This window comes from Eleutherodactylus coqui, chromosome 1, assembly GCF_035609145.1.
Source record: "Eleutherodactylus coqui strain aEleCoq1 chromosome 1, aEleCoq1.hap1, whole genome shotgun sequence".
NCBI classification, from domain to species: domain Eukaryota; kingdom Metazoa; phylum Chordata; class Amphibia; order Anura; family Eleutherodactylidae; genus Eleutherodactylus; species Eleutherodactylus coqui.
The window spans coordinates 246,788,565-246,800,732 of NC_089837.1; the positions used below are offsets into that span (position 1 = coordinate 246,788,565).

Consider the following 12,168-nt stretch of genomic DNA (forward strand, 5'->3'; position numbering starts at 1 on the left):
TGTCACATTGACTTGTCACTGTGCGGTGCTGTGACATAGATTTGTAGCTGGGGGGGTCTGTCACATAGACTTGTCACCGGGGAAAGAGGGGGGGGGGGTTCACAGTAATTTGTCGTGTGGGGTGAGAGAGGGGCTGTGACAGTAATTTGTCACGCTGGGAGTGGGCGGGCGGGGTTCTGTGAGGGTGACACTGGTGTGGGCACTGTGGAGGGGAAGTGGGGGGTGGGAGCACTGTGTGTGGGGCACTGTGGAAGGAGATACTTTGGAGGGGGACACTGTGGTTAGGGCACTGTGGAGTGGGGCACTGTGGAGGGAATTGTGGATGGGGCACTGTGGGCGGTACTGTGGGGGGGGGCACTGTGGGGGGGCATTGTGGGATTGGGGCACTGTGGGGGGGCATGTGTAGGGAGGCACTGTGGGGGGGTACTGTGGAGGGCACTGTGAGGGGGTCATTGTAGGGGGGTGCACTGTGGGGGGACACTGAGTTAAGTACTGTGGAGGGCACTGTGGGGGGGCCATTGTGGAGGGGGCATGGGGGCATGTGTCCGTGAGGGCATGTTTGGTGCCACTTTCACTTTCAATTACTTTCAATGGTGCAGGATCACAATCGCCTGCAACTGCGCTGATATCTCCCCAGCATGCCCCCTCATCACTGGAGGCTGTGACAGCAGTATCCCAGTGTACAGTGATGAGGGGACATTCTGGGGAGATGAAGGAATCTCCTGCTACAGTTGTCAGAGCAGTAGCAGGAGATCGCACTGCTCTCCCTGCTCTCCCTTTGCTTTGAATGGGGCCGGGCGGCTGCCATCTCCATTCAAAGCAGTGAAGGGACTACCGGAGGGGGAGAGCTATATCGGGCTGTCACTCATAGCCCAATATCGCTCTCCCCATGACAGCCTGCGTCTCTATAATGACGCCAGTCTTCCAGTCATGTGACCGGCGTCATCGGGAGCACGCACGCTGACCAGAGAGAGAGACAGAAGTGCATCATGGGAACTACCCAGTGGCGCCACCTTTGAAAAAGTCTTCAGGCTACCTTTATAAGGAGAAGAAAAGGAATAAAAAGGTTAGCAGAACATCGTTTTTTATGTGTAATGCTGTAGTGTGTGATGCTTTTACTCTACAGGGCATTAATGGGGGGAAAAAAATTCAGTTTGGGTGGTGGGACAACCCCTTTAAACCATAAAAACACCAAACACCGAGATTGGGTCAAGAGGGTTAGGCAATGGCTAATATTAATTCTTGTAACCTCAATAACGGAGTGAACCTCTGTGTCGTGCCTTTGGCAGTCTTTGGTAAGTAAGATTGTCTGTGCTGTGTAATGTATTATGGTATTGGTTTATTTCTGGTTACTTTATTTAATTACTAGTTGGACTTTCTGTTATGGCTCCACCTAGTGGGCATTTCTATACTAAGCCTCAGTCTATTTTGTCCTCTGTGGGATGCTAAATCTTTTAACTATGACCTCAGTGACATCATCAGCTCAGCCCACAGTAACCATTTCCTGGTACATTCCCTTCATGTCTGGACTGCTCTAGATACCCTCTGGAATCTTCGTTATCCAGGCTCACAGTGGCATTGTTGGTATGTCAGAACTTCTACCTGAAGTCATACTTTTACATCCTGTGTATATTATGTTTCCCATTCCATGATTATACCAGTTTTATAGTTTCTAATCTTATCTGTGTTATTTAAATAGCATGCGTTCTAGTGTATCCACGTGCGCACCTATCATCTCTCATGGCTGTATTACATGCTGCCTGTCTTCTCACATATGTAATGTATTCTATGTCCTGCTATGTTAGTGTACATTGCTAAGTGCATTATTTCTTTGTTTCCCAGTTTTACCTCAACCTTGCAATAAAGTTGAAAGCGGACATTGCTCTATCGTCATTGTGTTGCAGGGAAGGTTATCTGCCTGTCTACTTATGCTTCACTCATAGGAAGGACAGAACACTCTGAAAGCCTCAGTTTAACTTACGTCTATACCTACACTACACTAATAGACTGATCACACTATACCTACACTACACTAATAGACTGATCACACTATGCCTACCCTACACTAATATACTGATCACGCTATACTTACACTACACTAATATACTGATCACACTATGCCTACACTACACTAATATACTGATCACACTATACCTACACTACACTAATAGACTGATCACACTATACCTACACTACACTAATAGACTGATCACACTATGCCTACCCTACACTAATATACTGATCACGCTATACTTACACTACACTAATATACTGATCACACTATGCCTACACTACACTAATATACTGATCACACTATGCCTACACTACACTAATATACTGATCACACTATACCTACAATACACTAATATAATGATCACACTATACCTACACTACACTAATAGACTGATCACACTATACCTACACTACACTAATAGACTGATCACACTATACCCACACTACACTAATAGACTGATCACACTATGCCTACAATACACTAATATACTGATCACGCTATACTTACACTACACTAATATACTGAGCACACTATGCCTACACTACACTAATATACTGATCACACTATGCCTACACTAAACTAATATACTGATCACACTGTACCTACACTACACTAATATACTCATCACACTATACCTACACTAATACACTGATCACACTAGCCTTACACTACACTAATATACTGATCACACTGTACCCACACTAAACTAATAGACTGATGACACTATACTTACACTACACTAATATGCTGATCACACTATACCTACACTACACCAATATACTGATCACACTATACCTACACTACACTAATAGACTGATCACACTATACCTACACTACACACATATACTGATCACACTATACCTACACTACACTAATATACTGATCACACTGTACCTACACTACACTAATATACTGATCACACTGTACCTACACTAATATACTGATCAAACTATACTTACACTACACTAATTTGCTGACCACACTATGCCTACAATACACTAATAGACTGACCACACTATGCCTACACTACACTAATAGATTGGTCACACTATACCTACACTACACTAATAGACTGATCACCCTATACCTACACTACACTAATAGACTGATGACCCTATACCTACACTACACTAATAGACTGATCACACTATACCTACACTACACTAATATACTGATCACACTGTACCTACACTACACTAATACACTGGTCACACCATACCTACCCTACACTAATATATTAATCACACTATGCCTACACTACACTAATAGACTGATCACACTATGCCTACACTACACTAATATACTGACCACACTGTACCTACACTACACTAATATACTGATCACACTATACTTACACTACACTAATAGACTGATCACACTATACCTACACTACACTAATACACTGGTCACACTATACCTACCCTACACTAATATATTAATCACACTATGCCTACACTACACTAATAGACTGATCACACTAAGGGTGCGGGCAGACGAGCGCATAAACGGCGCGTTTTTGCGACCAAACGTATATACGTGACCATCTGAGGCAATGGTTTCGAATGTATTCGTTCACATGGGCGATTTTACAGCGCGTAAAAACGGCAATTCGAAAAAAAACCGGAACATATGCGACCGAAATACGCGCCAACGCATATTCGATCGCCGAAAAGACCGTTTGCAAAGTAGGAACAAACGAAAATACGCTTTCTAGCTCTCGTCGTGATCGGTGAAAAACGAACGCTCGGGCGATTATACGTTGCGCTCGTGCGAACGTAAATACGCCTACGCTCGTCTGCCGGCACCCTAAGCCTGCACACACTAAGAGACTGATCAGGCTATACCTACACTACACTAATAGACTGATCACACTATGCCTACACTACACTAATATACTGATCACACTGTACATGCACTACACTAATATACTGATCACACTGTAGCTACACTACACTAATAGACTGATCACGCTATACCTACACTACACTAATAGACTGATCACGCTATACCTACACTACACTAATAGGCTGATCACACTATACCTACACTAATATACTGATCGCACTATACCTACACTAATATACTGATCGCACTATACCTACACTAATAGACTGATCTCACTATACCTACACTAATAGACTGATCGCACTATACCTACACTAATAGACTGATCGCACTATACCTACACTAATAGACTGATCGCACTATACCTACACTAATAGACTGATCACACTATACCTACACTAATAGACTGATCACACTATACCTACACTAATAGACTGATCACACTGTACCTACACTACACTAATAAACTAATCACACTAAGCTTACACTACAATAATAGACTGAGCACACTATGCCTACAGTACACTAATAGACTGATCACACTACACTTACACTACACTAATAGACTGGTCACAGTATACCTACACTACACTAATAGACTGAGCACCCTATACCTACACTACACTAATGGACTGATCATGCTGTACCTACACTACACTAATATACTGATCACACTGTACCTACACTACACTAATATACTGATCACACTGTACCTACACTAATATACAGATCACACTATACCTACACTACACTAATAGACTGATCACCCTATACCCACACTACACTAATAGACTGATCACCCTATACCTACACTACACTAGTAGACTGATCACCCTATACCCACACAACACTAATAGACTGATCACACTAAACCTACCCTACACTAATAGACTGATCAAGCTGTACCTACACTAATAGACTGATCACACTGTACCTACACTACACTAATATACTGATAACACTATACCTACACTACACCAATATACTGATCACACTACACCTACACTAATATACTGATCACACTGTACCTACACTTCACTGATATACTGATCACACTATACCTACCATAATATACTGATCACACTATACCTACACTAATATACTGATCACAGTATACCTACACTCCACTAATATACTGATCACACTATACCTACACTAATATACTGATCACACTATACCTACACTAATACACTGATCAAACTATACCTACCCTACACTAATAGACTGATCAAGCTGTACCTACACTACACTAATAAACTGATCACACTGTACCTACACTACACTAATATACTGATCACACTATACCTACACTACACCAATATACTGATCACACTGTACCTACACTCCACTAATATACTGATCACACTGTACCTACACTCCACTAATATACTGATCACACTATACCTACACTAATATACTGATCACACTATACCTACACTAATATACTGATCACACTATACCTACACTAATATACTGATCACACTATACCTACACTAATATACTGATCACACTATACCTACACTAATATACTGATCACACTATACCTACACTAATACACTGATCACACTATACCTACACTACACTAATAGACTGATCGCACTATACCTACCCTAATATACTGATCGCACTATACCAACACTAATATACTGATCGCACTGTACCTACACTATTATACTGATCACACTACACCTACACTACACTAATATACTGATCACACTGTACCTACACTCCACTAATATACTGATCACACTATACCTACACCAATATACTGATCACACTATACCTACACTAATACACTGATCACACTATACCTACACTCCACTAATATACTGATCACACTATACCTACACTAATATACTGATCGCACTATACCTACACTAATACACTGATCACACTATACCTACACTCCACTAATATACTGATCACACTATACCTACACTAACAAGCTGATCACACTATACCTACACTAATATACTGATCGCACTATACCTACACTAATATACTGATCGCACTATACCTACACTAATAGACTGATCGCACTATACCTACACTAATAGACTGATCGCACTATACCTACACTAATAGACTGATCGCACTATACCTACACTAATAGACTGATCACACTGTACCTACACTACACTAATAGACTGATCACACTATACTTACACTACACTAATAGAATGGTCACAGTGTACCTGCACTACAGTAATAGACTGATCACGCTGTACCTACACTACACTAATATACTGATCACACTGTACCTACACGACACTAATATACTGATCACACTGTACCTACACTAATATACTGATCACACTATACCTACACTACACTAATAGACTGATCACCCTATACCCACACTACACTAATAGACTGATCACACTATACCTACACTACACTAAAATACTGATCAAGCTGTACTTACACTACACTAATAGACTGATCAGTGATCGAACTATACCTACACTACACCAATATACTGATCACAATATACCTACACTACACTAATATACTGATCACACTATACCTACACTACACTGATATACTGATCACACTATACCTACACTAATATACTGATCACACTATACCTACACACATATACTGATCACACTATACCTACGCTACACTAATAGACTGATCACCCTATACCCACACTACACTAATAAACTGATCACCTTATACCCACATTACACTAATAGACTGCTAACACTATACCTACCCTACACTAATAGACTGATCAAGCTGTACCTACACTACACTAATAGACTGATCACACTGTACCTACACTACACCAATATACTGATCACACTATAACTACACTACACCAATATACTGATCACACTACACCTACACTACACTAATATACTGATCACACTGTACCTACACTCCACTTATATACTGATCACACTATACCTACATTAATATACTGATCACACTATACCTACATTAATCACACTATACCTACACTACACTAATAGACTGATCACACTATACCTACATTAATATACTGATCACCCTATACCTACACTAATACACTAATCACACTATACCTACACTACACTAATAGACTGATCACACTATACCTACACTAATATACTGATCGCACTATACCTACACTAATACACTGATCACACTATACCTACACTCCACTAATATACTGATCACACTATACCTACACTAACAAGCTGATCACACTATACCTACACTAATATACTGATCGCACTATACCTACACTAATATACTGATCGCACTATACCTACACTAATAGACTGATCGCACTATACCTACACTAATAGACTGATCGCACTATACCTACACTAATAGACTGATCGCACTATACCTACACTAATAGACTGATCACACTGTACCTACACTACACTAATAGACTGATCACACTATACTTACACTACACTAATAGAATGGTCACAGTGTACCTGCACTACAGTAATAGACTGATCACGCTGTACCTACACTACACTAATATACTGATCACACTGTACCTACACGACACTAATATACTGATCACACTGTACCTACACTAATATACTGATCACACTATACCTACACTACACTAATAGACTGATCACCCTATACCCACACTACACTAATAGACTGATCACACTATACCTACACTACACTAAAATACTGATCAAGCTGTACTTACACTACACTAATAGACTGATCAGTGATCGAACTATACCTACACTACACCAATATACTGATCACAATATACCTACACTACACTAATATACTGATCACACTATACCTACACTACACTGATATACTGATCACACTATACCTACACTAATATACTGATCACACTATACCTACACACATATACTGATCACACTATACCTACGCTACACTAATAGACTGATCACCCTATACCCACACTACACTAATAAACTGATCACCTTATACCCACATTACACTAATAGACTGCTAACACTATACCTACCCTACACTAATAGACTGATCAAGCTGTACCTACACTACACTAATAGACTGATCACACTGTACCTACACTACACCAATATACTGATCACACTATAACTACACTACACCAATATACTGATCACACTACACCTACACTACACTAATATACTGATCACACTGTACCTACACTCCACTTATATACTGATCACACTATACCTACATTAATATACTGATCACACTATACCTACATTAATCACACTATACCTACACTACACTAATAGACTGATCACACTATACCTACATTAATATACTGATCACCCTATACCTACACTAATACACTAATCACACTATACCTACACTACACTAATAGACTGATCACACTATACCTACACTAATATACTGATCGCACTGTACCTACACTAATATACTGATCGCACTACACCTACACTACACTAATATACTGATCACACTATACCTACACTAATATACTGATCACACTATACCTACACTAATACACTGATCACACTTTATCTACACTCCACTAATGTACTGACCACACCATACCTACACTAATATACTGATCGCACTATACCTACATTAATAGACTGATCGCACTATACCTACACTAATAGACTGATCGCACTATACCTACACTAATAGACTGATCACACTGTACCTACACTACACTAATAGACTGATCACACTATACTTACACTACACTAATAGACTGGTCACAGTATACCTACACTACAGTAATAGACTGAGCACCCTATATCTACACTACACTAATAGACTGATCACACTATGCCTACACTATACTAATAGACTGACCACACTATGCCTAAACTACACTAATAGACTGATCACACTGTACCTACACTAATATACTGATGACACTATACCTACACTAATATACTGATCACACTATACCTACACTACACTAATAGACTGATCACACTATGCCTACACTACACTAATAGACTCATCAAACTGTACCTACACTACACTAATATACTGATCACACTATACATACACTACACTTATAGACTGGTCACACTATACCTACACTACACTAATAGACTGTTCACACAATACCTACACTACACTAATAGCCTGATCAAACTATACCTACCCTACACTAATAGACTGATCAAGCTGTACCTACACTACACTAATAAACTGATCACACTGTACCTACACTACACTAATATACTGATCACACTGTACCTACACTCCACTAATATACTGATCACACTGTACCTACACTCCACTAATATACTGATCACACTATACCTACACTAATATACTGATCACACTATACCTACACTAATATACTGATCACACTATACCTACACTAATATACTGATCACACTATACCTACACTAATATACTGATCACACTATACCTACACTAATATACTGATCACACTATACCTACACTAATACACTGATCACACTATACCTACACTACACTAATAGACTGATCGCACTATACCTACCCTAATATACTGATCGCACTATACCAACACTAATATACTGATCGCACTGTACCTACACTATTATACTGATCACACTACACCTACACTACACTAATATACTGATCACACTGTACCTACACTCCACTAATATACTGATCACACTATACCTACACCAATATACTGATCACACTATACCTACACTAATACACTGATCACACTATACCTACACTCCACTAATATACTGATCACACTATACCTACACTAATATACTGATCACACTATACCTACACTAATATACTGATCGCACTATACCTACACTAATACACTGATCACACTATACCTACACTCCACTAATATACTGATCACACTATACCTACACTAACAAGCTGATCACACTATACCTACACTAATATACTGATCGCACTATACCTACACTAATATACTGATCGCACTATACCTACACTAATAGACTGATCGCACTATACCTACACTAATAGACTGATCGCACTATACCTACACTAATAGACTGATCGCACTATACCTACACTAATAGACTGATCACACTGTACCTACACTACACTAATAGACTGATCACACTATACTTACACTACACTAATAGAATGGTCACAGTGTACCTGCACTACAGTAATAGACTGATCACGCTGTACCTACACTACACTAATATACTGATCACACTGTACCTACACTAATATACTGATCACACTATACCTACACTACACTAATAGACTGATCACCCTATACCCACACTACACTAATAGACTGATCACACTATACCTACACTACACTAAAATACTGATCAAGCTGTACTTACACTACACTAATAGACTGATCAGTGATCGAACTATACCTACACTACACCAATATACTGATCACAATATACCTACACTACACTAATATACTGATCACACTATACCTACACTACACTGATATACTGATCACACTATACCTACACTAATATACTGATCACACTATACCTACACACATATACTGATCACACTATACCTACGCTACACTAATAGACTGATCACCCTATACCCACACTACACTAATAAACTGATCACCTTATACCCACATTACACTAATAGACTGCTAACACTATACCTACCCTACACTAATAGACTGATCAAGCTGTACCTACACTACACTAATAGACTGATCACACTGTACCTACACTACACCAATATACTGATCACACTATAACTACACTACACCAATATACTGATCACACTACACCTACACTACACTAATATACTGATCACACTGTACGTACACTCCACTTATATACTGATCACACTATACCTACATTAATATACTGATCACACTATACCTACATTAATCACACTATACCTACACTACACTAATAGACTGATCACACTATACCTACATTAATATACTGATCACCCTATACCTACACTAATACACTAATCACACTATACCTACACTACACTAATAGACTGATCACACTATACCTACACTAATATACTGATCGCACTGTACCTACACTAATATACTGATCGCACTACACCTACACTACACTAATATACTGATCACACTATACCTACACTAATATACTGATCACACTATACCTACACTAATACACTGATCACACTTTATCTACACTCCACTAATATACTGACCACACCATACCTACACTAATATACTGATCGCACTATACCTACATTAATAGACTGATCGCACTATACCTACACTAATAGACTGATCGCACTATACCTACACTAATAGACTGATCACACTGTACCTACACTACACTAATAGACTGATCACACTATACTTACACTACACTAATAGACTGGTCACAGTATACCTACACTACAGTAATAGACTGAGCACCCTATATCTACACTACACTAATAGACTGATCACACTATGCCTACACTATACTAATAGACTGACCACACTATGCCTAAACTACACTAATAGACTGATCACACTGTACCTACACTAATATACTGATGACACTATACCTACACTAATATACTGATCACACTATACCTACACTACACTAATAGACTGATCACACTATGCCTACACTACACTAATAGACTCATCAAACTGTACCTACACTACACTAATATACTGATCACACTATACATACACTACACTTATAGACTGGTCACACTATACCTACACTACACTAATAGACTGTTCACACAATACCTACACTACACTAATAGCCTGATCACGCTGTACCTACACTACACTAATATACTGATCACACTATACCTACACTAATATACTGATCACACTATACCTACACTACACTAATAGACTGATCACACTATACCTACACTACACTAATAGACTGATCACACTATACCTACACTACACTAATAGACTGATCACACTATGCCTACCCTACACTAATATACTGATCACGCTATACTTACACTACACTAATATACTGATCACACTATGCCTACACTACACTAATATACTGATCACACTATACCTACACTACACTAATAGACTGATCACACTATACCTACACTACACTAATAGACTGATCACACTATGCCTACCCTACACTAATATACTGATCACGCTATACTTACACTACACTAATATACTGATCACACTATGCCTACACTACACTAATATACTGATCACACTATGCCTACACTACACTAATATACTGATCACACTATACCTACAATACACTAATATAATGATCACACTATACCTACACTACACTAATAGACTGATCACACTATACCTACACTACACTAATAGACTGATCACACTATACCCACACTACACTAATAGACTGATCACACTATGCCTACAATACACTAATATACTGATCACGCTATACTTACACTACACTAATATACTGAGCACACTATGCCTACACTAC

At 39.0% G+C, this 12,168-nt stretch overlaps 1 protein-coding gene across 1 annotated transcript in view; it reads left to right on the top strand.

The window, feature by feature from the left end:
- The first annotated feature begins 1,502 nt into the window (after positions 1–1,502).
- LOC136632694 (amine sulfotransferase-like) overlaps positions 1,503–12,168 on the top strand; it is a 39,368-nt gene continuing 28,702 nt past the window's right edge. Inside the window, exon 1 of the mRNA XM_066607749.1 lies at positions 1,503–1,584. The gene's annotated coding sequence lies outside the window, so the exon portion shown is untranslated. The remainder of the gene's footprint in view (positions 1,585–12,168) is intronic.